The 27569-nt window shown below is 37.3% G+C and overlaps 1 protein-coding gene and 1 long non-coding RNA gene across 25 annotated transcripts in view; one reads left to right on the plus strand and one right to left on the minus strand.

Annotated features, from left to right (window-relative positions):
- DTNA (dystrobrevin alpha) overlaps nt 1–27569 on the minus strand; it is a 217264-nt gene that overhangs the window by 131197 nt on the left and 58498 nt on the right. The gene's annotated exons all lie outside the window — the stretch shown is intronic.
- Nucleotides 26187–27569, plus strand: part of LOC131482561 (uncharacterized) — a 29221-nt gene continuing 27838 nt past the window's right edge. The window contains exon 1 of the long non-coding RNA XR_009247104.1: nt 26187–26316. This is a non-coding gene — a long non-coding RNA (uncharacterized LOC131482561). The remainder of the gene's footprint in view (nt 26317–27569) is intronic.

The raw sequence follows: 27569 nt of genomic DNA on the forward strand, positions 1-27569 counted from the left end.
TTCTCTGCAACACTACCTTTCACAGAAATTTTTAAAAAACATTTGCTGATCTTTTATCAGTTGAAGGAAATTTATTATGTGTTCACCAAAAATACAGCCAAAGGTACTCTTAGAATAGATTGTTTTCAGTGACCCCAAGATTAGATCTGGGTAATAGGCAATGGGCAGCAATCATTTATTTGGTATCTCTTTCATATACAATATTTAATTTTGAGAAATGACAGTTTCCAAAAATTTCAGGTATCACTTAAGCTTACAGAAATTATTTAATTGGAAAATGTGCTTCTAATCAATCTTTTTAAAATTTTTTTTAATTGAAGGCAGGTTTAATGTTTTCCATTTATGTATACATTCTTAGCTTGTGAACCACCTATTATTGCTCATTTTTCCTTTTAGCACCACCTTAGTATTTTTCTACTTATTTTATAGATTTCTTACTCATCTCACGTGTGTCTCAGGTACATCCATTTTATCAGTAGTTTCTATTATGCTTCACACATCTTTCCTATGTCAGGAAACGAGACTGCCATCATCTGCATGTAATATACATTCTTTCTCTGCACTGGAAAGCAGCACACAGCCAACGGTAACAGGTGGTGGCAGCAGGCTATCAAACAAGATGACGGTGTTTGCCTTTGAAGATTTTTGTAAGAGCAAACAGATACATTAGAATTTCTGATGTTTTTCCCATAGCAAATCCTTACCACTATTAGCCGTTTACATTTTCTCTGGCTATCATTTAATGAATAACTATTAAAAGGCATTTTTCACGTGCAGACATTCAAGATGTCCATGTTCAGGGTGGGTGTTTGGTACAATAGTTAAGATATCACTTAGGACGTCAGTATACTGGAGTGTCTCGGTTCAAGTGGTGGATCTGCTTGCAACTCCAAGTTCTCGCTGATCTGAAACCTGATAGACGAAGCTGATGCCTCAAGCATTTGTATCCTTGCCACCTGTTGCTGGAAGCAGATGGGTGGTTGTTTAGAGACGGTGGGTAGAGTGTTCCCAGGAGGAATTAAAGAAACTTTTGGGGATTATGGATATATCTTCTTGATTCTAGAGATGGTTAAGGGTTTGTCCATCATATCAAAATGCACTAATGAAAGCACTACAAATAGTGTTGCTTATTGTAAAGCTGTTTTCAAACCTATTTCCACTAATATTTGTAGCTTTATTTGTTGTAAATATTGCATCTAGTTTAAATTGATTTTATAGGATGGATAAGGATGTTTTCCTTCTTAGATATTTTTTATGCATCATAACCCTAATCTTTCTTCATAATATATGCTGCCTTCTCAGCACATGTGCCATATGGTAGTATTTATTTACACTCCAAAGATTTCTCAGTGCTAATATCTTCTTTAATTACAGCTTAACATACAACAGCAGCTTTACAATATACTTCATATTTGGAAGGGCAAACTACTATTCATTTTAACATCCTTTTCTTGCCTAACTGTAGTTTTGATCAAAATAATCCAAAAATTTTTACATTATTATCCAAAATTTAAACTCAGAGGGTGGGTTATTTTATTGATCTTACAAAAACGTTTCTGCAGTTATTTATTTTAGATTGACTTGAGAGAGTGAGGACGAGGGAGAGAGCAGAGTTTTGCATCTACTGTGTCACTCCACTAACGCGTGCAAGAGCCAAGACTGAGCCAGGGTGATGCCAGGAGCCGGGAATCCCTGGCAGATATTCAAGCACGCGAGCTGCATCTGCTGTCCCTAGACATTATCAGGAAGCTGGATTAGGAGGCAGAGGCCAGACTTGATCACTGGCACCAAACATGGGATGAGGGTGTCCCACACAGTGGCTTAACCCGCACAGCACAAAGCCTCCCCTCAGACGATTATTCCACTAAAAAAATGTAAACACAAAAGTAATAAATATTGTACTTAGTATTGTTAAAATAGATATTTTAAACAGAAACATGTGCAAAAAAAGAAACCCAGGTAACAGTCACAGCGGCTGAAGAACTTCAGTTCAGGTAGGTGGGAAAAGCGTTGTTCACAACCATGCTTTGCTTCTTTTCTCTTGTCTAGACATTTGTTTGCTACAGAGAATTGGCCTGTAGTTTTTCTTATCTATGTTGGGTACAAAAGAAAGTCCAGTGCAAAGGCAGTATGGGGTCAAGGTAGGTTTTCAAGAGCATGGAGAGGGGGCCTGTTGCGGTAGCCTAGTGGCTAAATTCCTCACCTTGAACATACCAGAATCCCATATGGACATTGGTTTTATTCCGGCAGCCCTGCTTTCCATCCAGCTCCCTGCTGTGGCCTGGGAAATCAGTCGAGGACCGCCCAATGCCTTGGGACCCTGCACCTGAGTGGGAGACCCAGAACAAGCTCCTGGCTCCTGGCTTTTGATCGGCTCAGCTTCGGCCATTGTGGTCACTTGGGGAGTGAATCATCGTATGGCAGATCTTCCTCTTTGTCTCTCCTCCTCTCTATGTATCTGACTTTGCAATAAAAATAAGTAAATTTAAATGAGAAAGAGAATGGGTAGGATGCGATACAAGCACCAAAGTTCACCCCTAGGAATTTCCCTAGAAGGATAGACTACATTATTTGGCGGTTCTATGGATATGGAAAATATAGTAGTTTGCTTAGCTGGTTTTTTTATACTTTTAAACTGTTCCATTGTCTTTCCTTTTTGCCCATTTGTGTTAGTATAAGTCTGCTCAGCTAGTTATTAGAGGTTAGATTATTTTTCTCAAACTATAAGGAAGTACTTCACTTCTTTTTCTACACTAATTTCCCACACTGGAAATTATAATTATTGGATATTTCTTTCTATTCCAACATAAAAAATTTTCATCAAATGTGTGAAAATCAGAATGAGGAATGTCGAGACAATAACCAGGCATCAACACCTATCAAATGCCTGTGGTATACATATGCCAACTTGTAGCATTTAGAAACAGGATATAAGCTGAAAAACTGAGTAAGTAAGAAAGCTCTTTATTTATGTTAGCAACTTTCTACAGGTAAATTGCAATCATTGGCAAAACCATTAAAGGTCAGGAGGTATCCAGGGAAGCCAGCATGCATTAGCAAATTCATAGATTAAAATCGATACTTTGGCAGCTAATTCAATGCCACTAAGAAAGTCACTAAGCTTCATTGTTTGTCCTTAGAAGGGAAATGATGGAGTCATCTACCTTCTCGGATTGTAGGAAATTCAAATAGAAGGTATTCAAAATGTCCCAGAAACAGTGCATTGCTGTACAAAGGTCAACTATTATGCTTACTAAAATGTGTTAGTGCTGTGGATAATAAAAGACAGAAAACATCTGAGGGATTACTATGAAGATCTGTGAATTCCTAACATTACAAACCTGTTCTCTGACAGCTAAAAGAAACTTTAAATTCATTCAACAGCTATTGCAGGCATGGCTGACACAGTGGAGCACAAACCACGAGAGACAGAGAGACCACCTCACCTTCAGGTCCCATAGCAATGCTCTCCTCTATCCTGGCAGGCCCACGGTTCCCTTTGCATCCTCCTTCTGTCCTCTCACTGGGATGGTAGGCAGGGTGCATTTGCTCAGTAACATCAACTAAAATCCTCTGAATTGTCAAGTGACAGATAAAGACAAAGGGAGGTATAGTAGTCACACATGCAAATGACCGGGCAATAGCTGGACACTCGGACTCCATGCCTTGCAGTGTCCTAGCCTCCACTGCAGTCCCCAAGACATGGCTTTGCCAAAGTTCTTCTGCCTCAGTTGCTTCGCTCTCATCATGCACAACCCACAGCAGCACCCTCCTCCCCAGGAAGTCCAGCCCAGCGAGGGGTTGGGCTTGCACTGTCTGTGTCTCATTATCTGTAATGGTAAAGGATCTCATTTTGCATTCGCTGACCTTATGTCTGTTAGCTTCCAAGACAAGTCATTTTATCTTTTTTTCCGGTATAGAGAATGACAATCCATCCATCTCACAACTAAGAGATCAGAACTCAATTTTATGTTTGACTATTCTAGTGTTTGGTTGAGTTCTGCTTGGAACCACTCAGTAACTTTGTCCACCAATAGCAGTGGCTGTGTCTTGGCCAGCCTCTGGCTTGATTCCCTTTCCTGGCTGCCAACTGCTCACTAGCTCCCTAAGGTTATGAAAATGTCAGAGCATTTTATTCCCAACAAGACAGCAATGAACAAATTGACATATTATTCAAATACCAAGTACGGATGGGGATTTCATTTGCTCTCATTACTGCCATTAGCCACAGTCATTCTTTGTCGGAAGGGCAGAGTGATGCAGATACATACATAGAACATTTCAATGAGGCACATTCTTTGAGGCAAAAACTTTTACTATGCCAGTCAAACTGATGGATAGCATTTGGACAGAAAGAGGCTTCCTCTAACTTACAAGGGCTCCTAAACAAAGCCGTATTCACGCTGTACATAAGAAAACTCTAAGACTGCCCTTGTTACTGTTACTGAGCAGTGTGGTTCAGAATGACCTAAATACCAAAAAGTTTTTCTATCCTATTACATAATAATGGCTGCTAACAATTTCAAGGGTTTACTATCTGTGAGGCACTTTAGCAAGCGCCATCTCTTTACATGCAATAAGCTTTGTATAGATTAAGAGCAGGAGGCATGGCATGGCGGGTGAGTTCTCTCACAGTGCTCCATCCTAATAACTGTATGCTTTTGGGGAGATCACTTAGTCTCTTTGGCTTTAATTTTATCCTTTGCAAAACGAAGTGATAGCCCTATCAAACTCATGAGGCAGCTGTGAGGATTAATGTGGAGATAACTGTTATCATTGATTTAGTGGTTTTCATGTGCTAGATACTGCTGTCTAAATGAGGATCAATTCATTTATATGAGTTACTCAAAAGGTATTTAACACAGTACCTGGCACTTAGAAAGTGTCTACTCTACTACATCAGAGAACTCATGTATCTCCCCTAAGGAGCTCCTGGGAAGGCAACAGAGCAGAAGATGCCTAAGTCCTTGTGTCCCTGCACCCATGTTGGACACCTGGAGGAAGCTCCTGGATCTTCGTTTCAAATCCGTTCAGCTCTGGCTGGTGTAGCTCTTGGGGAGTAATCAGCAGATGGAGGATCTCTCTCACTGTCCTTCTCTCTCTGTAAATATGCTTTTCAAATAAAAATAATATTTTTTAAAGAATAAAATGCATAGAAAAATAAAAAAAGATAAATTTTGGTGCAAAATTGATGTAGTGTTTTAAATTATTTTTATTTTTATTTGAAAAGCAGAGTTAGAGAGAGAATGACTAAGCTTCCATATTCTGGTTCACTCCCCACATGGCCACTGTTCCCAAGGTGCACATTAGCAGGAATCTGGAACCAGAAGCAGAGCCTGGTTTGAATCTAGGCAATCAACATGGGAGATAGATTTCCCATGTCACCTCTTAATTGCTGCACCAGACACCTGCCTAGGTGCATGGTTTCTTGTAATATTAACTTTCCACATACATTTTGAAGACAAGTATTCTGCCAAGAAGGAAAAATATGGGGTATAACACCAGGAGAATAATAACATATCTAAACAAGAAATTTAATTGTTCAATGAGGAGACTGCTTCCACATTGATAAAAAGAACCTTTTTTTTTTGGCCTTATGAAATGATCTTTACCTATATACTTATATACGTAAGCTATTACGAATAGAAAAGGAAATTAGATCATTATTTGTGAAAAATCAAAGGATATTAAGGTTTTAAAGAAAGGGGATATTTTCTAGAGTTCTTTCCTCAGTTACTCTGTATCTCTATTTCAAAACCATAGAAGACAGAGTCACCCTTGGTTGTGTTAGGAGGATTACTTGTTATAAGATATGCCCACTTTTCTTGGCCACAACAATCTTACTATAGTGCTCTATGCAACAGCCTGCAAATATCAGGGAGGCTTAAAAAAAGCAAGAAGTTTTCTACTTATCTTACTGTGAATGCTGGTAACTGACAAAATACCTCTCAGATCTCCAGTTTCTAAGCTCAGAACCTGATTCACCTGTTTCGTGGATTGTAGCATTAATTTTTGGACTTCTATCTGTCCCCTATGACCTTTCTCTGGTTATATTCCATGCAGTGATTTTTCTCAAATGCTTACACATCCACAAAGTGTTCAGGATAACGTAGGTCAAATTCCCTATACAAGCAAATGAGAACATCCAACAGAAGTGGAAATTCTATAAGGTTAACAGGGCTATCTCTGACATCCCCACTCTGCACTCACCAGCAGTGCAGCTGACTTATGGGCAAAACTAACTAGTCAGTGAAAAATGGTTGGACTGAGCTCCGGTGGTTGGTACAAATTATTGCGGTCATTATGATGAAGATCTAGTCTCCAAAGGTTTCTGTTCCTGCCATTTGTTTCTTTTGCCGATACTTAAAAAAACAGGTTGTGAACTTATATTATGATATCTTATATTACAGATATTCACTTTTTAATAGATGATGCAAATACTGTCTCTAGATTTCTTTCTTTGAATTACGCATATTCCAGAAGTAACAGGCTGCCCTGTAACACTATATGGTTTCTGCCTTTGAGGACACTTTTTTTTGGTAAATCTTATTTTTATAAGGTGAACAAATTTTTGTGTTTCAGAATACAGAATTGGGAACAAAGTGAGACAGCATGATTTTCTAGCTTTAGTTCTTTATTTTCTTCTACCTTCAATGCAATTGCCAGCCCTCTAGTAATTTTCTTTTATATGAGTTATAATAGGGAGAAAAAAATGGTTTTTCAGAATATGTATATTTTTCCTGCAAATGTAAGTTCACATAAAGTGTTGTTGACTATTTAAAATGAATAAAATTTAGAAACTTAATGAAAAATATTGAAGTAGCATTAACTGTGAGCATTTCATAATATATTCACCAGAGTAATTGTTGTGATCATGTCATTATAAACTCAGTCAAGCTGGTATCAAGTAAGTGAAGTCAGTTGACTGCTTCTTTATGAACTGAAAAATTGAAACAAAATGTTCATTTCTAGCATTGAGTTTACTTTTTACTACCAGATACCAGGTCACACATCGTATACTTCTTGATAACTTCAATCCTTTTGGATGAAAGTCTCTAGTGCTTATAGAACGAAGCCAACATATTTTATAATAAGGTCTGATAAGAACAGAACAAGCATATCTTTTGTTATAGATATTATTATTAGAATTAATTAAGTTTGAGAGTTAATTTCTGAGAATCATATAATCCATTAGAAATTTCTATCTTCTTTCTGAAAACATCGACCTTTTACTAGATAGGGAGCCAAGAGATTTCCATTGCCTATCTTAGTCTCCAAATGAATTATTATTGTCAATGTCATCATTATCATGATCAGGATCACAGCACAATTTTTTTCATTTAACAAATTTAAGATTTTTTTTATAAAAGAGAGCTACTCCTTTTTATACAAGAGTTACATTCTGATTAATAATAAAATCAATCTTAATGAATAAGTTCAGGAATTGCAACTAAAAGTATAATATCTCACTGGACAGTTAACCATCAATTATTGGCTTAATCTTCATTTATTTTAGAAATATTTTCTTGGAATACAAAACTTATTGTTTTCCTAGAAAAGGCTACATTATTCAATACAATTCTTCTTCATTATGATTCTCAAATAACTGAGCTTTAATAGAGGTAAATGTTTGCAGATACTTAGTCCTTTGGGAGTCTAGGGAGCTATAGAAATTAAAGTTAGGATGTTACTAAGCACCATCATTCAAAGTTAACAATTCAGCATGTTTAAACAAGCATTGACAAAATATCATTTAATTTAAAGCTGCTGGCAAAATTTAACGCACCAAAAGTAAATGTTGGTTCTTTTTTTTTTTTTTTAAAGATTTTATTATTATTGGAAAGCCAGATATACAGAGAGGAGGAGAGACAGAGAGGAAGATCTTCCGTCCCATGATTCACTCCCCAAGTGAGCCGCAACGGCCGGTGCGCGCCTCGCACGCGGGTGCAGGGTCCCAATGCATTGGGCCGTCCTCAACTGCTTTCCCAGGCCACAAGCAGGGAGCTGGATGGGAAGTGGAGCTGCCGGGATTAGAACCGGCGACCATATGGGATCCCGGGGCGTTCAAGGTGAGGACTTTAGCCGCTAGGCCACGCCACCGGGCCCTAATGTTGGTTCTTAAGAATAAATGTGCCGGTTCTAATCCCGGCAGCTCCACTTCCCATCCAGCTCCCTGCTTGTGGCCTGGGAAAGCAGTTGAGGTCGTCCCAAAGCTTTGGGATCCTGCACCCGCGTGCGAGGCGCGCACCGGCCGTTGCGGCTCACTTGGGGAGTGAATCATGGGACGGAAGATCTTCCTCTCTGTCTCTTCTCCTCTGTGTATATCTGGCTGTAATAAAAATGAATAAATCTTTTTAAAAAAAAGAATAAATGTGCCAAAATAGCTTTAAAAGGAGCGTCTGACTTATGACCTCACAGATATGCTAACTCCAGAAATGGATGTGTGTGGTCTAGTGTCAGGTGAACAGGGACCTTGGCAGTTTGGGAAGGTCCTGCTTTTTGCACTATTCTGCACAACTGTGCAAATGAGCTGTCATTTTAGCTACAACAAGGAGCAAAATAAGTTCAACTCTAGGGATCTATGTTATTATTTCAATTAATTAGCAACTAATTCTAATTAATATTACTATCATACCTCATATAATTTCAATGAATAGAAAGAAACTATTTATGACTTACATATTTTAACCATGGTAATAGTGAAATGATAGCACTTTGCAATAATTCACCTTAATACTATTCTCTCTGTTTCATTCTCTTTTTCTCCTTTGTTGCATAGGGAGCTAATCCCTTTCTGCGCCGAAAGCAAAGCAAAGAATGACACTTGGGTAAGGGATCATTTATACTTGCATCTTTACTGCTGGTCTTTGTTTTCTTGTATCTTCTGTCGATGTCTGCTTTTCTCCTTTTACTTCCTTTTAGACTTTAATAACAACAGATCACTTCCTACCTTACATATTATTAAGCTTTCAGAGTTTTACACTGAAAATATTTTCATAGGCATTATTGTCAATCGATTTTGAGGAACTTCCAAAAGCTTAATAGCAAGTTATGCTTTTGAAATAAAAAGTATGCTTTGCAAGACATACCCATAGCTCATTCTATATTCAAAACTTGGATTCAGAGCAAGCATAGAAATTTTGCAAATATTAGGTGCTGAAACAGTTCTGTTTGTTTGAAATCAGGAAAACTGTGTTAAATAGCAATTTAAATTGCAATCAAACCTAGGAGATGGCTTTGGCACATGAAAACTAGAGAGACTAGAGAAATATCAATAGAAATCTGAGCTTAAATGAGGATAATGAGATCTGCTTTCCTTTTTGAAGAAAACAGGGTATAGGACCGATCCAGGGATAATTCACTGCCTCTTATCCTCATCAGTGCCAACTGGTGTTTTACAATTGACTTGAATTCACTAAGAAAGCATTTTTGTAAGATTTTCCAACAGGAAAACCATGCAGATAGACAGTAAACTCACTAAAAAAACAGTGGAGCTTTGCTACTACTTTGCTCTCAAAGGAGAAAGTTGGCGGAAAATTGTAATAAATCGTAGTGTCTTGAGAGAAAGTCAAACAACACGTATGAGCAGAAAACGTGAACAAGGAGCCAAAATCAGTTATTCATCAAGACATTTCCCTCTTCTTTATCTTGCTCTGTGTGTGTCACAGCCTTGCCCTTGGATGCAAGCTGCCAGGGTGATATGTAAACAAGCAGAGAGGAGGCCGCTGTGCTCTGGGAACTGTCGCCTCAGCACGCTGCATGGAGTTGTTTACACTCAGTTCTTACAGCCTCTGAGCAAGAGTTTACTCGACAACGCAGCCAGCCTCTATTTATTTCTGTTTTTAAATTCTCTGACACACATGCAGCCACATCGCCTAAGAGAATATTAGTGAAAATACAGGGTGTTGGAAAAAAATAATAGATGAAATGGAACTATTCATGTCGGAGAAGGAAAGCAGCAACATGATGAAAGGGGGTCGGGGGATCCCACATGCAATACAGAGACAAAATACCCTGCAGGAGAACTCTGTCCTACTGCTTAATTCAGTATAAAAGATGGGTAACTGGATTAATGCCACTAATAAGATGTCCTTTGAGTAAACAGGACAGTTTCCAAAGAACAAAAAAAGGACACACTTTGCTCACATTCACATGTATTTGAAGATACTATTATTATCTTTTCTAGTTTTCATTTTTCATTCTTTGACTTTGAGACACACACACAGATACGGTCATACACACACTCATAGTATCATCGAACTAGAACAATTCACAATGTTTCAGACTTGCAAATTCAAAACACATGAAATCGGAGGTGGAGGAGTTAAGGAGCGGACAAAAGAAAATTGTCCTGTGCCCGTGTCGGGTGGAGGTGGGGTGGGGGAGACTGTGAAATTCCACCCCTCGAGTTACGCACCACAACAGAAGTAAAGAGTTCAGCCTCATAGATTCAATTGTACCTTACCTGGTTTTGTAGTTAAACGCACCAACATGCCCCTAATTCCTCATCTGATGTGCTACATAATCTGAATGCTATACTATTTGACCTTACACACTTCCCTAGAAGGAACTCCAAAGTAACCTTTAACTTCAATAAAAAGCTGTGTTCTTTCTTCCTCTTGTGCTCAACACACAGCAATCTAATACACCTCATCATGTGGTCCGTTACCATGGTAGCAATGAATCCAGCTGCTGAAATACAAAAGACTGACAAAAAAGTTGCTTTTTCCCCCTCCACCCACCCTGACAAAGTCAGATTTTTTTTTTCTGTATGACAAGTCTAATTTGAATATGCTGCTCTTGCTGACTCAACTTCGTGAGCGAGAGGAAAAAAAATGAACAACAGAAGTAAAAGGATAAAAGGTCTCCAAAACATTTGAAGTTCCTAATGAAATGACTCTGCATTTTAAAACACCAGTAATCTCTTAAAATATTGATAACTGTCTATGACTTTGGCCAACTAAGTACTTTTGAATGCCAGTTATACCGACTCAATAGGAAGTAGCTCAGTTCCTTTAAAAACATTTTTAAAAACCTACATTAAATTATTCAATAAACACAGTTGTGAAAAATGTTACATCAGTAAATGAAAGGCTAGTCTCAAAGTATATCTGGAGCAAACTTTTAATCACAGCTTAAGTAAGATAATTAAAATTCATTTTCTTTGTATCAAAACCCTGTGCTATTTAAACAGATTGCGTTTCAGCTTCATTGAAATTAAACATAAATACGGGTCTGTGGTATAGTCCACTGGAATTCACCAAAATATATTTGGGTGATTAATATGTTAAGAGTGGAGTGGTGTCTTAGAGCTGGAACAATATCAACTCTGAACAATCCTGGGACTCCCCAAGGCAATGACTGCTGTTAAGAAGTAGGGACTCACCTTCAGTGTATTCCTAGTGCTGAAGGAAATGCCAATGGGGTCCCTGGTGACAGGAATTTCCCCTCATATCAGCATTGTCTTTCCGTTTTGAATGCACATCTACCCAGCCAGTGAGTACCATTTGTATAATGGCAAAGTTTAAATACAGTGACTACTTTAGGCAGACAGGAAGGGCTGCTTGCCGCCATCTACAACCATCTACGAGTAACTGACCAATTAAAGCCTGTATATAGTCACAGGACAGAATAGACCATGGGAAGTGTGTTGATTATTGTTGTCTCTAAATATGACATAAAGACACATTAGGAGGTCCTTTGTAATATTTCTATTGGGTTTTTTAAAAAAATGATATATAGTTTTAACTACTTTTCTTCACAACCATCTAATTCAGGAAATTACCCAACACCAAAGTCAACTATGTTAAACAAAAACAATGAACGAACAATCAATGTTACCAATGTTACAAAAAAACACAGCTTTAAAATCCCTTTGAAGAATATTACTCAAAGAAACACCCAGGGATTAAAAACGCCTGTGACAGAAAACAAAGAACTCCAAATTAAAACCAAACTCCTTTCATTGTCGGAAATTACCAGAAAGGATAAAATGAATCCTGTACATTACATTTGTTCTCTTTCATTTGAAAAAAGGGAGACAGAAAATCTTACCACAAATCAGCTGAGATTATTAAAATAGCTTTGGCACTGCTACAACCCTGAAAAGTCCTTCTGTGTTATGAGTCATGGTGATACAATCCTATAATGTGTGTGAAGCAGAACAGGCAAAAAAGGCACAGAGTAACTACCCTGGGAGATTAGCACTCCTTAATCCTTTTGAGTAGAGTTTATGAAGGAAAGACTAATAAAACACAATTTGAATAATGTGTAAGTATTCTCGCATGTGGCGGGCTAGACAGACTCTTCCACTGTGTGTGCTTGGTTCTTTTGGAATCTTTACCTAGTGCTATTCTCCTGGTTTTCATCTTACAAATTTAAGAGCCTTTCATTTTTCAAGTTAGTGTACACTACCACTAGGGCATTCAATGAGATTGGCAAACATACAGGACATCTTCTCTTAGCTTTAAAGCAACTTGCTTCTATCTTTAAACACTGGGGAATAGGATGTCAGCACATTTGATTTCATAAAGTCTTAACTTCCATTTCACAAATGTTAACATCAACTTCACATTGTGAATAGAATTGTAACAAAGTTTGCTGAAGTGATTCCCTCATTTCATAGGAAGAATCCAGTTACCAAGGGACTAAGATAGGATATAGTGTTTTACCGTGTACTCCAGGCAGGGGTTTATTAACTGCTGGCCCCTTAGGCCAGGGAGGGGGTTTATTTGGTTATTTGCTTCCCTACTCTGTCTTTGGTTTTGATTGCATCTAATTTCCCACAAACTCAAGGTAACAACATGAGCTCAGGAGTTGCTAGCTTCAATTAAACAACACGGTTTAAAACAAAACAAAACAAAACAAAACAAAATAAAACAAAACAAAACAAAATAAAACAAAACAAAATAAAACACTGACTGCCAATGTAAGTGAAACTCAAACATGACCAATCAATTTGAACTTCTACAACTGCAATTTTTCAGGACACATTTTAATGTTGTTTATTTTTAATACAACAGAAAGTGTTCATTGGTAGAGCACTGGTTTATATTAAATAAGAAAACTTGTTAGCAGCAACATGAAGAGATTGTGATCTACTGAACCATTTTAGCAAGCACATAGTTTCTTAAGTCACTTTGAACAGCTGACCTAAAAAGTATTAATCGGATTAGCATCTATTCTATTTAAGAAAATTTCCCACGAAAGAACAACACTCTTGCAAGCTATCTTGTTTCATACAACTTAGTATCAAAATTTTCTGTTTTAACCTTAAGACACTCACTTTTTAAAGAATTTGTTTTTAAAGTCAGAATTGCAAAGCATGCATATGTGCGTGTGCACACACACATACACACACAGAGAAAGAGAGAGAAAGAGAGAGAGAGAGAGAAAGAGAGAGAGAGACTGACTCCCTGGACACAAACTGGTACTAATAAGGGATATTGAAGCTGTAGGGAGGGCTTGACTTACTATGCCACAATGCTGGTCCTCACCTTTAAGATATTTTTGAAATAAGCACTCTCCTCTTGCATTGTATTACTGTAAATAATAAGGATTTCTTCATGATATCCCACTATAGATACATCATAGAAAACTAGCATTAAATAGAACTATGAAGGTAATAGTTGCATATCCTTTAGATAATCTAACATGAACTTCGAATCACTTTTCCCTACAGATTTATGCAAGTGTATTCCCAAACTTCTGTTTTTGAATCCTCCATTTAAAATTTCCAATTATAAATTATATGTTGAATTTGCCCTTAGGAAAAATTAATTTTTTAACAATAAAAAGTTATACTTGCTATCTATTTCCTTCCAGAAAGATAACTAATAGTAATCCGTTATATTTCTTTTTCAATTACTTATTCATGGCAAAGAAAGTCAACTAATCTGGGCCCAGAGCGGTAGCCTACCAGCTAAAGTCCTCACCTTGCACGTGCCAGGTTCCCACATGAATGCCGGTTCGTGCCCTGGTGACCCTACTTCCCATCCAGCTCCCCACTTTTGGCCTGGGAAAGCAGTTGAAGATGGTCCAAAGCCTTGGAACCCTGCACCCATGTGGGAGACCGGGAACAGGTTCCTGGCTTCAGATCAGCTCATCGCCAGCTGTTGTGGCCAGTTGGGGAGTGAACCAGAAAATGGAAGATCTTTCTCTCCTTCTCTCTGTAAATCTGACTTTCCAATAAAAAAATTCTTATTTGAAAAAAAAAAAACACTGTAAACTCATAACTGAACTGTCATGACTAATCTATATTGATACTTTGATGGACTTCTTTACATATTAAAAACCTTAGACAATTTGAGTACTACCTTTTCACTTCTGACAGATCTATTAAATAAGCACACAGTGATATTACCTATGTTTGAAAATGCTTTCTAATTGTTGAATTAAACCTCACTTGCAGCTCTATCAGAATTTCTTTGGCCATCTTTCATTGCTAAATATAAATTTGGTCACTACCCAAGTTTTTTTTTTATTAGAAGCCATGTACCTTTGTGTATACATTTATGAATCATTTCCTTAGTACAGGCTCCTAGGTGTGAGGATGATGATCAAGTTAAAATTAGAGAACTTAAGCATGGAATTTTAACATTGGGATGATCCATTGCTATAATCTAGTTTGATATCCACTCCAATGATTTTATTGATGGAGGAACAAAGGAACTAGGGCTCAGTAAAGCGAAATCATTTGCTCAAAGTCCCAACCATGTTTTTTCCCTAGTGCCAGAAGAGAAATGGGTTCTTTGTGAGTACATTTTATAACCCGTAGTGTTAACAATGCTGACTGTAAGTTGTGATTCATTCTGAGGGCTCCCTCCAGTCCTGGTCTGGTGATCTCTGTGAAACTCCATGAATGTGCCTCGTTGGAGGTGTGGGATGCTATTTTATGTTTTCTTTCTGTGTCAGAAGACAATCCAAAGAGCACTCTATCTGGAGCTACCTTTACTGAAGCCAAAACAGAATGAATAGTGACAAGCACAGGTTCTAGCCGAGCAAAATCTGCTCTGTATAGCAATGGAAAGTTCCCAAGAGAGTTTAAAGAGGTCTGGATGCTCATAAAATTAGTAAGCTCAAATGGATACAACATTAGCAGATACTCATTTATGGCCTCTCAGTTCTTTTACGGCCTTGCAGTGCAGTGGGAGAGCAGATTGGCGTGATCTGCGGTTCAGACTGCCGGGTAACTCAGTTCAGTACCTGTGCCACCACAGTCTGTGACAACCCCTGTGGTATGCAGCCATGTGTGTTTGCATGGCCATGATGTCTCCTTTTGACGGCATATGTTATTTCTTAGCTAGAAAGGAAGCAGAGGGATATTTCTGAAAAGCAAGTTTAGCTACAAAGCCAACAAAATAAATTCCTGAATCTTAAAAGATCATTTTATTAGTCTGGAGATACAGTACTGGAAATTACTGTTTCCTGGTTTCTTTCATGTAGCTTATTTTAAAATGAGATGACTTATTCTAATTAAATACCTTTTAATGGTTGCCCTCTAAAAGCACTTACTGAATTAAATGTTGTCAAAGAAACACAAAATGGGCTATAGTCTATATGGGGAGATAGGACTATAGATAATGAAAATGTGACTGTAGACACAATATAAAAGAAAGAACACAATTAATAGACTTGGGAGCAGGCAGATAATTTAATTAGATAAATTTAGGCAGGTTTAGGGGGAACTAATTACCCATTCAGCTTATGCATTTGAAAAGCAGTTGAGATATTAGATACATTTTCTCCGACTTTTTTTTTGCTTTTTTGTTCAGGATCTATACCAGCATATCATCCATTCTTGAAGGTCAGTGGAGGAACTCCTGCTGTAAATTCGGACCTTGCTCAGGGACCAAGATTAGCTGGAGAACTGACAGGAGTTACAGAGGGTCTCCCTTCCTCGCCAGTGCTCTCCTGGAAAGGGATGCTAACTAAGTAATTGGTGGGCAAGAAGAGAGTGCTAATAGTATAGATGTCTTAGGCTATCCATCTAGCTATACCTTAGGGAATGAAATGGAGAGGATTGCAAACATAGTGTGATGTACCCTTTTGGCATCAGTTAAAAGTCATTAATGACAAGTAGAATAAAAATAAAGCGTATTAGAAAATGGAGCAAATGGAAAAGAAATCATGGTCAAAATATAGGATAAGGGACTATAAGAAAGTACAAATTTATAAAAAGGATTTAACACGATTTTTAGGAAAAAAAGAATATGTAATTTTGTTGGCGGGGGGAAGAGGAGCATATATGGTTAAAAGAGGTTAGGATGCAGATGAAGGTGTGTCTATTCAGAAATAGAAGAATTTCTGCTTCGAGAATTCTATGTACATTCTACATATAAAAACAGCTCCGAGTAAGTCATGGGGAGGAGTCTGATATCAGTGGGGAAAAATGAACTAATCAGTGGGGAAATAATGAATTAATTATTGTGGAAGGCAGGACAGTGAGTGGACTGTAGACAGGAAGGCAGCCATGGAATGCTGTGAGCCCACCTGATTGATCATAAGCACTACATGATCCTAACACACTCGGTTGTATGGTTTTCTTCCTCAAAACTGAGCAAAATAGGTGCAAGTAAGAAATAACTAGGGAGTGGGTTTATCCAGGGCTTACCTATTAGTGACATGTAAGATAGAAGTTTGTGTAAGGCATGGATCATAGAATACAAGCAAGGAAGAAGGTTAAGGAAAAGCCTGATAGTGAGAAAGTACTACAATCAAAAGATTCAGTAAAAATAAATGAAGACTTGCAAATGTAGAATATTGGAGAAAATGAGCTGACCGGAGAGGGAGGAAATGGTGGTCCAGATTGGGATATTTTATTTTATGATTGTGGAAATGGTTTAAGTTTTGAGGATAATTAATACTAATGGTCAAAGGAATGGATAGTCAAAAATGAAGGATTTTTTCTTCTGGATATGAGGAAGGAATTTATTGAGTCATGTGTAGGAATAATGAAGTGATCAAAATGAAAACTGCAACTAGAGTAGGGACGCACACACAAGGTTAACAAACCTGGTCAGAGTTCTCTGGGTGTCAGAGGTAAGTTCTTTTATGTGTGATCTTTAGATGAGTAGATTATTTACTTTCAAGTGCTCATGGATTTCATCTTCATTGCATTGATAGACTCTATGTCAGGACTAACCCAATACCAAAGAGGAGAAAACAAAAACAAAACAAAACAAACAAAAATAAAAATGTAGAAAAGGGAGAGATACAGTCCTGAAAATAACTTTTTAACTTCTATATCTACCTTTTTCTGAGGCCTGACTGTTCTTTAAACATCATTAGAGTAATTTGAGATTTTTACTTTGTTTTCTCACAAAACACAGATTAATATAGATGGGTCTGCTGCACCAAAACAAATTACAAGGAAAGGTAACACATTTGCTGGATACCAATCCAATATCCATTCTCCTGTTTTTCTTGGTTGCAGAACACTGAACATTGTCCATGCCTTCACCAGAGGTCTCAGAGAGGTCTAACTCAATAACTGGTACTGCATTCCCCTTGACAGTTGATGCCAGTGAATTGTGAAGAAAATCTATTGGCACAAATGTAGTGAGTTGAGTAGTATGACAGGTAACTTTAATGGGTCAACCCAACAGCCATGGATTACTGATATTTGGCTAAACAGTATTCTGGATGTGCTTATGAAAGTTTTATCGATGAGATCAGCTTTTGAAATGGGAGAATTAGTAGAAAAAGATTGTCTTTCCTTGTGTGTATGGGCTTGACCTAGTCTGTTGAGGGTGTGAATAGAATGAAGCAATGAACAAGAAAGAATCTCTGTGTGTTGGTCTTAGAGTGGGGACATCACTTTTTGCTGCCTTTGGAACTAACTGGAACTTACACCATTGGCAATTCTGGTTCTATGGCCTTCAGGTGCAGTATTTGGGATTTCTCAGCCTGTGTAATTGTGTAAAGCCATTTCTAACAATAAGTCACATGTATGAGTGTGTATATATATGTGCACATCCATGAATAATGATTCTACTTCTCTATCAATCAAGCAATGCCCTTGAAAAATTCACATCTACATGGAAACCCAAAACACTATCTTGATTAGACATAGAGTCGCTGGAGAAATAGCTAAGAATCAAAATGAGGTCATATTGGATGGTGATTCCGAAAATTCAATGACTGGTGTGCTTGTAAGTAAAATAGAAGTAACACCCACACCCACACCACAGAAGACGGCTTGTGAAGACTGAAGAAGAGATCAGGATGATGTGGCTACAAGCCAAGGAATGCCAGTGGAAGTTAGGGAGAGGCAAGGAAGGATTCTCCACTAATAGCTTCAGAGGGAGAATGGTCTGGCCGACCTTGGTTTAGGATTCCTTGCCTGAAGAACCATGACAGAATGTATCTCTGTTGTTTTGGGTAGCAATTCAAAGCAACCAGTACAGGTACTTTCTTGGAAAATTCTTTTCACCCTAGAGAGAGGCATGTAGGGAGAAATGAAAATGCTGATTTAGTAGGAGGATAGTAAACACTACTATCTAGCAGCAGTACAGGGTGAATGCAGAATCAAATTCCAAGAAGAACCTAAAAAGATAACAGGGCATGACTTTTGCCATCCTCAAAGTGCTAAAAGGCATCAGATGGATGATGTAAAAGAGTAGGCACTGCGAATTAAGAAGGTTTTATTTACCTTTACATGTTCTATGTTTTGTTGTTGTTTTTGGCAAGTGTTGGTGAGAGTGGATTTCCTGCTCTCTGTTTTGTGTGTCACAGTCTCATGTATTGCTTGCCAATTAAGGATCTTTTGACTTCAGGCAAGCCATCCTCGGGTACAGTTTAGCTTTTTCTATATTCTCCTTCTATATTTTGTATCTTCTACTTCTATTCAGGGACACCATCTTCCTCAAAAAATTATATTCCAAAGATGAGCTTTTTAAAATGAACCCTTTTTAAAATCTTGTTATCTGTTCCCCTATAACCTAGATCCCTAAAATCGAGTCAATTCATTTCAGGACATGGAATATTAGGTTATGATCAACCCTCTTGTCAGCATACTAAAATAAAAAAAAAACCAAGAATTTTATTTATTTACGTACTTAAAGATTTATTTATTTTTGTTGGAAGGGCAGATTCACAGGGAGAAGAGACAGAGAGAAAGATCTTCCATCTGATGGTTCACTCCCTAACAGGAAAGCTCTGAGAATTTCAGGGGCACAGAACAGGTTCCTGCAGGTATTTTGAATACAGAGCAGAGTGGCCAGAAGAAAAGTTAATCTTTGTGATCTACTTTCCTTTTGAATTCAAGGTCCAGTGCCTGGTGTTTGAATGACCTTAAATAAATTACTTAGCACTCTGAGCCTCCACTTTGTCATTTAATATGGGGATGCTGGCAGAATCTATCTAATGGAATGAGAGTGAGATTTATAGACAGCATATGCGGCAAAGTATCTCACATGGAGCATATGAAAACCTACAGTTCTCAATTTATTTTCCTGAGTTTCCCACTTCAACACCATTATTAACTCTTTCCTGTGCAAGACTTCCTGAGCTTTACTCACCAGATGCTCGAAGCACACCTGCCTCCAAACACAACAATAAAAACATCTGTAGATGATGCTAAATGTTCCTGAAGAAGGCATGGTCTTGCCCCAGTCGAGAATCGCTGCACTACGGCAAAGTGGACAGGCCTTTGTGGACCTCCCAAGAAACACTAGGATGTTGTCTGTCCCGTGTATAGAAAGCAGAAGGTCATAGACAATTTTTGCATCAAAATAAGCTAATCTTTAAAGTTCATTTTCTCTAAACTTCTGGAAATACCCTTACGCTCATTGTGACAACCCTAAAAATACAACATTTCCTTCTAGGTTAAGAGGCAAAATATTTTAAGGAGAGATGTCATCTTATCCTGAAGCTTTCAGTGCCCGCCCATGAATTCCCAGCTAGAACACAGTGTAGAACACAATAGCACTGGGTATGTTTCAAGCTGCTTCTGGTGTTTTCATCAGCAGGTATCCAGGTTTGTTGTTGTTGTTGTTGTTAACTTTATGGAATAATTTCAGTATTCATCAAATTTTACCATTGCTTTTATATTAACTTTCAAAGCAATGGCTTTTGAAAATGGGGGGAAATATTTCAGACTCCTTAAAAAGCCAATGTGATAAAGATAATGCAACTACAGAAGAGGGAAAATGCTGAAATATTTTCTCAATGGAATTGAGTGCACAGAAACACGAGAATATGCAAAAAGCTGTCTGAGAAGAACATCCAGCAGACATTTCTTTCTTTTTCTGTATAAAGTTTTCCAAAGACATCAGGGTCCAGTTTTGCTGCTTTTATGGTTATTCTTCAAACCACTACCAGACCACAGAGAAGGACATTATGTTAAATGCTAATTCTCCTCTTGATGACTTATGAGCTGCTTCTGAGAAAGCTGTTTCATCATTGCATTAGAAATGTCAGGGATGGCCAGTACAGATGTAAGATGCAGGTCACCCGACTGAAACTAATGTCAGTGTTCCAGTTATGCATTTATGGCTTTCCCAGTCTGACAGTCCTCCTCAGGTTACTAGGCAACCACAGCTTACTGCGCTTCATATACATTAAGCAGGAATTTCAGGTACAAGCATCAAGATATTTGAATATTTGAATGAGAACATAATCTTGAACTGAATAAAATTATTATATTTGTTATTTGGTAAGATGCAGTATGATAGCCCTCACTCTTTCAAAAGGTGAATCAGTAGTATTTTCCTGAGAAACCAAGTGGTAATTCAGCACAGGACAGTCTCACAGCTGGATGACACAGAAAATCTCAAAGGAGATTTTGGATGAGATGGAAGAACTGTTGTTAAGAACTGAGTTAAGTGGGAATTTAAAAGCCTTGCTTTGTAGGCTCTTTCACTCCTTGCACCACAGGAATGGAGAATAGAGGGAAGAATGAAAAGACATCGGTGAAGTCATAATTGCACTTAACTTCTACACTTCTATTCCAAAGGAGAATACAGGTGCTATGGGACTGTGGCAGGGATATAAGTGGTGGCATGTTCTGCCTTACTCACTGTGGCAGCACTGACTACACAGCGGGTATATGAACTAGGAATGGTTAAATTTGCTGCAACACAACATGAGGGCCTACCTCACCAAGTTCGTGAGAGGCTTACATGCCATGGTTGAGTGGGAAGAACGTAACCTTATCTGGAATGTCCTATTGACTTTTCCATCCAAATATGTATTTTGTGGATGTTTATTACCTTGGCAAGAAATTCAGCTTCAAAAGGCAAACCATGGGATGCTAGATTTGTTTATACATTAAGAAGGCATGAATTAACAACAAAAATTTGTTTGTAGGAAAGATAACTTTCAACCAGAATTGGAAGAAAAAATACTGCAAGCATTTACCTGAATTCAGAGACAGAAACATATTAAAATTTCTAGCTCACTGCAACGGAATTGTTAGGAACTGGCTGAAGTGAGGATATGCTATTTATCTGCTTCACTGGCTTGAAACTATCAGACTCACAGTTTAAGATTTTGTTAAAATAAATTCAATACAGACTTAACATTCACATTTTGAAAGCTACAAGACTCAGTTGATGTTTAAAATACAAGTATACACTGTGAGCCATCACTAATAGGTATACACTAATATTATACTACATTATCACTAACTTCTATAGACACATAATAAGCCCTCATGTTTGGTAGGAAAGCATTATTCCATCCATATATGTAATAACACCATGTGGAAAACTGTGGTTATAAGAAGGTAAATAACATTCTGCAAACTCTTCCGGAAAAACAAAGGAACAATTAATGGAAAAAAAATAACAAGTCATGATCATAACTGGGGAACGTGAATGGAGTTTTACTTCTTTCTAAGATATTATTTATCACAGTTAATCCAGACACAGAAATATAAATGTGCTTCTCCTACTTTAAAAATCCTTTTCCTCCTCTGGAATGCTTAAATCAACAAATAATTGATATAATAGCAGTAGAATCAAGTGGCACAGGTTCTTTTCAATGAAATTCACATGGTATTTATGGGTTAAACTTTTTATAGAAGTGAATATTATATTATTACTTTACTTGCCATTTTTACTATTAAATTATATTTGCCATTGCTGACACTGTTTGACACCTTTATGTTGGGGTTTTACACCCAAACACACATTTATATATCGTCATGTTGCACAAGAGGCAGGATATAGATAGAATAGGAAGACATTTCTGTTTTTTCTAGGCCGTATTTCCAGCATCTAGCAAAGTTCTTGATATTTTGTTAACTCTCAATAAATGTGAGAGATCTTTAGAACAGTTAAAGACGTTGCACGCCATGAAGAAATTACACACGAGTTTCAAAAGCTTGTTACACCAAAATAAATTTATCTCAATATTTTAAAATCCATTTCCCATGAATGTTTCAAAACAGTTAAGAGATAGAGCAGGGTTGGGTGAGGTGGGGGGAAGGAAGAGAAAGTGAATGCCCCCACCTACGGATACACTTCTGACATGCCTGCAATGGAGAGGCTGGACTGGTACGAAGTCAGTAACTGGGAATTCAATATGAGTCTTCCCTGTGGTAAGGACCCAACCTCTCGAACCATCACCTGCTGCTTTCCAGCGTCTGTATTCACAAGAAGATGGAATTAGGAGCTGGGACTGAAACCCAGGTTCTCTGATATGGGGCACAGGTATCCATTATCAGGTCCAAATGCCTGCAACTCCATGAAATTTTTGGAATATTTTTGTATCTACTAAGTACCAAATATATTTCTATGTACTACATATAAGAGCCAAAATCAGCCTTATTTTCTTGGATGTCTCACGCTAGAAATGGGAGAACATAAAAGATCAAGAACCTAAGGAATAGATTCTAGTGTGTCACCCTTGTGGAGCTGAAGAAATTACAATTAAAAACTAGAACTTCATTACTCATGATATGTAGCAAAACAGTGTTGAAACAGTTATTTACAATCTCAAGTGTTTATAAGCAATCAATCTCTTATGGATTATTAATTAGTGAATCATAAGAACTTATTGGGAGATAATCAAATAACCAGGAAGTGCAAAAAGATACAATTTACAGCAAACATAATTAGATTTGACACTACAAACCGCATATTGAAACAAGAAGGAGCCATTTCATAAGAAAATGAACAAAACAACCTGTAGCCATATTAGCATTGAAATTTTTAATGGAAGTTATATTAGAGCAAACATGCGGTATCTGACCTTTTGGGATTGGCTCATTTTCCTTAGCATAATGGTTCCCAATTTGGCCCACTTGGCTGCAAACCATTGTATTTCATTCTTTTTAACAAGTGAGTAGTGCTCCACAGAGTATGGATTACGATGCAAATTTTTTCCTACATTTAATGGGGTATCTGACACCGGCTTTGAAATAGAAGTAGAAGGGTAATTAGATCATATTGTGTTTTGCTGACTGTGTACCTGCTATGAATTAGAAATTAGGATATACTGTTTTATCGATATTATTTCTCAGTCTAAAAAAAGTATCTTTTTAGATGCTAGAATCATGCAAGGCTCATAGGGTTAACTTACTTGCTACTTACGATTACATATTCCTAAGCAAATAGTCTAAAATGAGTTATGGGATGTTAAACATATTAATTTCAAAATAAATATTTAAGAATGGTAATGATGAGATACGTTAATAAATGATGTTGTTAATTTGGGTAGTGTACTTTTAAAGGGAAGGAGGTTGAGAACACTTAGAGAATTGGTGTTCACCATGAGGTTGTTCAATATTTGCACATCAGGGCTAGGGTAGGCTGAAGCCAGAATCTTGGTACTATGTAGGATCTCCCACATGAGTGAGGGTGGCCCAAATACTCGGGTGATCATCTATTGCTTCCCACATAGTTATCATGGGGCTGAAATAGAAGCAGAATATCCAGGATTCAAACTGGCTCTCTGATATAGGAGTCTGCTCTTGCAGTCTGTGGCTTACTGTGTTGCACCACAATATTGGCTCCATGGCAAAGTCTGTTAGTAGAGGTGTACTCTAGAATGACATACATGTGCAAGTAAAAAATAATAGTAATAACAAAACTTGCATCTATAGCCTGAGCCATGGTTCAACAGGATACTCCTCTATCTTTAAGAGTCGGTATCTCATATGGGTGCTGGTTTGTGTCTCAGATGCTCCATTTCCAATCCAGCTCCCTGATTACAGACTGGTAAAGCAGCAGAGGAAGGCCAAAGTCCTTGGGATCCTGTAAACATGTGGGAGATCTGGAAGAAGCTCCTGGTTCCTGCCTTCAGATTGGTTTAGCTCTAACCGCTGCAGCATTTAGGGAGTAAACCAGCAGATGGAAAATTTTTCTCTCACCTTCTCTTTGTGAATCTGATCTGCCTTTCCAATAAAACTAAATCAATCTTAAAATTTTACATCTGTATCTAAACTTTCTTGATCATATTACATAAGAAGCATAATATTTATGTATGGCTCTGAAGTCAGACTCTGAATTTGACTTTTACTTTCGACTTAGTTAACACTGTATAGGCTATTTAAACCTCTGAGTACTAGTATATTCATTTAAAGAAAAAAGGGCTAATAGTACTGTGCATGTCAAACGATTTGTTTTGACATGAAATGCAGTGTACGTGCTTTTAGAGTACAACTCAGTAAACACAGAGGAAGAAGTCAATTATCACAAGCCAGAATTTCTTTGTGCTTCGTCCTTATTCATCAGTCACTTAGAAAAAATCTACAGTATGCTAAGCACCATGCTAAGCACCATGCTAATTTCTAGGATGGCTTTAAACAAATCTGTTTTTCCTCACATCTTACTATGCAGATTAGTAATAGTACTATAGGTGATGTTATGGTTAAAGCACTCTCCTGCACGTTTTTGGCAACAGTGATCTAAAATCTCCCATCACAATATTGTTCCTTATTGTTAAATTTACAGTTCTGTTCTTTCTACCCCAGTATGACAATTAGATCTGTTCAGGTTGAGTTATCTTTGATGACAGGTGTTTTCCTTGACTCACTAGGCAACTTTATGAAGTTAGTGAGATTATTTCAATAGCTTCCTACCACATATATGCACAACATTTTTCTAAGGCTGAGTGTATTCTATCATTATTCCAGGTACCTCTTCTCTGTATATTCATTACATTTATGTGTTAAAACACAATATATTATTATTAATGGAAGCATTTCTTTCCAAGCATATTTTTTTCAAAAATACAGTTGTATAAGGGTTCGTTTCTATAAGCTGGAGATAAACACTAAGGATTAGAATGTTTAGTTCTGTCACCAAAACACCAGGAAGGTTGTTTTGGGAACATCAGTTATTCACTACCTTTCACATCACGTCATAAAAACCTGCTCATCTGATTCGAACTTCTGCACTACGAAGGGACCCAAGGAATTGGGCTTTTGATGGCAATTTGTACATTGTCTGAAAGGATTCTAAATTAGGCATTCAGGGTCATTGTTAACATTGGTTGAATAGACGAAAATTGTTGGTAGAAGGAACACTATGTTCTTTTGAGGATAACATTGAAATGGATTGATGAGCAGTCATGATGACCTCTAAGAAAGGATTGGAAAGAAAAATTGCTACATAAATAAATGAGAAGGAAATGAAAACAGCAAGCCACTTACATGTAAAATAACCACACACTACCAAAATGAAGTGGAAAGCTACTTTAATATCAAGGAGGTCACGTAAGTGAATGGAAATATTGAGACAGGGTGAACTGTTTACCTCTAAGACAATCAGACAACGGCATCTTATCAGTTTGTTCCCCAATGCATTCTGAATTTATTATTGGAAATGTTAAATGTTTAGGTCATAAAACATCTGCAAGTGGCAAACAGGCATTACTAAAAGAGAGAGGTTGGATTTCTTAATTATAGATGGAAAGATCCCTAATAAGATAAATCTGAAGCTCCACATTTAAATATGAATATACTAAGAAGTTCTTATCATGGACACTCGGAAGTTTGTGAAATGCGAATGCTTAAAAAACAAAAATTGCATTTGGTATGTGTTTGAGAATTTAAGAACATTCTTATGGATTCAATATAAAATAGAGAAGTTCACAGTGATGTTGTTAAGGACAGCAGAGTAATGCTACAGTATTATGTAACCTAGAATATGATATAACATATATTATGTTCAATTTTTTCAGTGTGGTATACAGTAACAAAACTTTAAACAGAACGAGAAGAGAAGCCATAAATTAGAAAAAATGTTGGCAAAACATTCCATCTGATGAAGTATTGTTCTGTAAAATATACAAAAAACTCAACAAGAAAACATAAACCCAATTAAAAAGTGGATTAACACCTGAACCAAAGAAGGTATATAGATGCAAGTAAATGTATGAAAAGATGTTCGACATCATTTGTCATTAAGGAATTATTAATTAAAAATGACATGTCTACCACAATGACCAAAGCACAAAGTGCTGAGGAGGATGTGGGGCAATGAGACACCTATTCATGGGCCGGTGGGAATGAAGCAGTGTAGACAACCATTCTAAAGACCTTTAAGCAATGTCTTCTAAAACTAGTGTAATTGTATCTAACAATACAGTTATCAAGTTCCTTGTCAGTTACCCAAATGTATTGAAAAGTTATGTTCATACAGAACCCAGCAACAGATGTTTGTAACAGATGTAACTGTTAAAAGTTAGAAGCCACAAAAAATGTTCTTTAGTGGGGAATAAGTTGTCGTATGTCCCTGCGGTGGAATATTTCTCAACGCTGAAATGAAATGGGTCATTGAAGCCATGAAAAACATTGCAAGAAAGTAAAATGCAAATTGCTGAGTAAAAGAAGCCAATCCCCAAAGGATATACACAGCATGGTTCCAATTATACAATAGTCTGGAGATGGCAAAGGTATAGATACAGTAAAAGACTCAAGATTCCCAGAGATCACAGAGAGGCAGGAATGAACAGCTAACAGTTTAATGGTAGAGAAACTGTTCTGTAAGGTACTAAAATGGAGACACAGGCCACTATATGTTTGTCCCAACATAGACTGTACAACATTCAGAGTAAACTCTAGTGTAAATCACGCACTTTGTATGATAAATGATGTTTCAACGTAGGTTCACTGGTGGCCCCCTCTGATTATGGAGGAGAGTCATTTGCAGTAGAGGCCATGTCTATGTGGAAACAGACAGATTATGGGAAATATCTGTACCTTTCATCACTTTTGCTATTGTAGAGTCTTAAATTGCTCTTAAATAATTCATTAATTTTTTTAAAAAGAATTCTTTACTTCTGTGAGGAACACTGTGTGGTTCTATAAGATCCACGCCAGTCTGTCTTTCCCTGGAGTCATTTATTTTATTTTGTTTTTTCTGGGGAGAAGCAAGTTAATACCCATTCAACTTTCCTCCAATTGTTTTGGAAGAAATTGATAAAGGATTGAGGAATTTGTTAGACTCCAACCAAGAAAAGAGAAAATATTCTAAGTATTTTAAATGGATGGAACGGAATCCAGGGAAATGTTTACACAGATAATAGAAAAATGGAAAGGCTGAACTTGGAATAGTGAGTCAGCCTGAAGATGAACAGCAGCACAAACACTACAGCACCAGTAATTCTCACAGGACAAA

This window comes from Ochotona princeps, chromosome 18 (genome assembly GCF_030435755.1).
Source record: "Ochotona princeps isolate mOchPri1 chromosome 18, mOchPri1.hap1, whole genome shotgun sequence".
Classification (NCBI taxonomy): Eukaryota; Metazoa; Chordata; class Mammalia; order Lagomorpha; family Ochotonidae; genus Ochotona; species Ochotona princeps.